The sequence below is a fragment of the Perca flavescens genome, unplaced genomic scaffold (assembly GCF_004354835.1).
Source record: "Perca flavescens isolate YP-PL-M2 unplaced genomic scaffold, PFLA_1.0 EPR50_1.1_unplaced_scaf_48, whole genome shotgun sequence".
NCBI classification, from domain to species: Eukaryota; Metazoa; Chordata; class Actinopteri; order Perciformes; family Percidae; genus Perca; species Perca flavescens.
Window position 1 is genome coordinate 1 of NW_021166700.1, and position 2,500 is coordinate 2,500.

General features: G+C 44.1%; 1 pseudogene; it reads right to left on the minus strand.

Moving 5' to 3' along the window:
* Positions 1-3: 3 nt before the first annotated feature.
* LOC114551754 (atrial natriuretic peptide receptor 1-like) overlaps positions 4-2,500 on the minus strand; it is a 24,056-nt pseudogene continuing 21,559 nt past the window's right edge.

The following is a 2,500-nucleotide window of genomic DNA, read 5'->3' on the forward strand; positions in this document are numbered from 1 at the left end:
CTGGCCCCATCACTCCTAAAGACACACAACACAGCCCGTCAAAACACGCAATCTGATTGGCTCAGAGCCTGCAGACACACAACACAGCCCGTCAAAACACGCAATCTGATTGGCTCAGAGCCTGCAGACACACAACACAGCAAGACAAAACACGCAATCTGATTGGCTCAGAGCCTGCAGACACACAACACAGCAAGACAAAACAAGCAATCTGATTGGCTCAGAGCCTGCAGACACACAACACAGCAAGACAAAACAAGCAATCTGATTGGCTCAGAGCCTGCAGACACACAACACAGCAAGACAAAACACGCAATCTGATTGGCTCAGAGCCTGCAGACACACAACACAGCAAGACAAAACAAGCAATCTGATTGGCTCAGAGCCTGCAGACACACAACACAGCAAGACAAAACAAGCAATCTGATTGGCTCAGAGCCTGCAGACACACAACACAGCAAGACAAAACAAGCAATCTGATTGGCTCAGAGCCTGCAGACACACAACACAGCAAGTCACAACAAGCAATCTGATTGGCTCAGAGCCTGCAGACACACAACACAGCAAGTCAAAACAAGCAATCTGATTGGCTCAGAGCCTGCAGACACACAACACAGCCCGTCAAAACACGCAATCTGATTGGCTCAGAGCCTGCAGACACACAACACAGCCCGTCAAAACACGCAATCTGATTGGCTCAGAGCCTGCAGGCACACAACACAGCAAGTCAAAACAAGCAATCTGATTGGCTCAGAGCCTGCAGACACACAACACAGCAAGTCAAAACACGCAATCTGATTGGCTCAGAGCCTGCAGACACACAACACAGCAAGTCACAACAAGCAATCTGATTGGCTCAGAGCCTGCAGACACACAACACAGCAAGTCAAAACAAGCAATCTGATTGGCTCAGAGCCTGCAGACACACAACACAGCCCGTCAAAACACGCAATCTGATTGGCTCAGAGCCTGCAGACACACAACACAGCCCGTCAAAACACGCAATCTGATTGGCTCAGAGCCTGCAGGCACACAACACAGCAAGTCAAAACAAGCAATCTGATTGGCTCAGAGCCTGCAGACACACAACACAGCAAGTCAAAACACGCAATCTGATTGGCTCAGAGCCTGCAGACACACAACACAGCAAGTCAAAACATGCAATCTGATTGGCTCAGAGCCTGCAGACACACAACACAGCCCGTCAAAACACGCAATCTGATTGGCTCAGAGCCTGCAGACACACAACACAGCAAGTCAAAACGTGCAATCTGATTGGCTCAGAGCCTGCAGACACACAACACAGCCCGTCAAAACGTGCAATCTGATTGGCTCAGAGCCTGCAGACACACAACACAGCAAGTCAAAACCGTTTCATAAATAGGTATTATAAAACAAATAACTAATGGTTATGTGATTTTCGTTTTAAAATACATTTGAAATTGAAATACAAGGTGTTTTTTCCTTTTCATGGTCAAAAGGGGATGGGAGGAATTTAATGTGATTTTTATTTTCTATATCGTATAAACAAAAATAAAATCACTCGTAAAATAGAAATGAAAAAAGGCCTTTTTGTTGCATATTCAGAGACCGGATGATGTCATTTCCAAGGCAACAGTGCCAGCGTAGCCTACCAGTGTTGCTTTCAGCCATTCAGCCAAGGCTAAAATTACTTTGGAAAACCTAGCGTGTACTCCTGATAATGCTTGGGGGGAATTTTATTTCATAATGTCACATGTACAGTACAGGCCAAAAGTTTGGACACACCTTCTCATTCAATGTGTTTCCTTTTTATTTTCATGACTATTTACATCGTAGATTCTCACTGAAGGCATCAAAACTATGAATGAACACATATGGAATTATGTACTTAACAAAAAAGTGTGAAATAACTGAAAACATGTCTTATATTTTAGATTCCTCAAAGTAGCCACCCTTTGCTTTTTTTGATAACTCTGCAAACCCTTGGTGTTCTCTCAATGAGCTTCATGAGGTAGTCACCTGAAATGGTTTTACCTTCACAGGTGTGCCTTGTCAGGGTTCATTAGTGGAATTATTTCCCTTATTAATAAAAAAGCAAAGGGTGGCTACTTTGAAGAATCTAAAATATAAGACATGTTTTCAGTTATTTCACACTTTTTTGTTAAGTACATAATTCCATATGTGTTCATTCATAGTTTTGATGCCTTCAGTGAGAATCTACAATGTAAATAGTCATGAAAATAAAAAGGAAACACATTGAATGAGAAGGTGTGTCCAAACCTTCGGCCTGTACTGTATTCATCTCCCTGCCTCCCTCTGACTCTCTGTCTCTACCTGTCAGTTCATGGCTGTGGCCCAACGTTACCGTTATATTACCATTATGTTACCAATCCCAGCAAGCTTCCTGTTGCTGCCGTTAAGCTTGCTGATCTGGCAGAGAGTCACCGGGGGTTCGGGATCAGATCACGGGGATCAGACCTCCGGCGCTGGGTCTAATATTCTAAGCTCAACGTGGTTT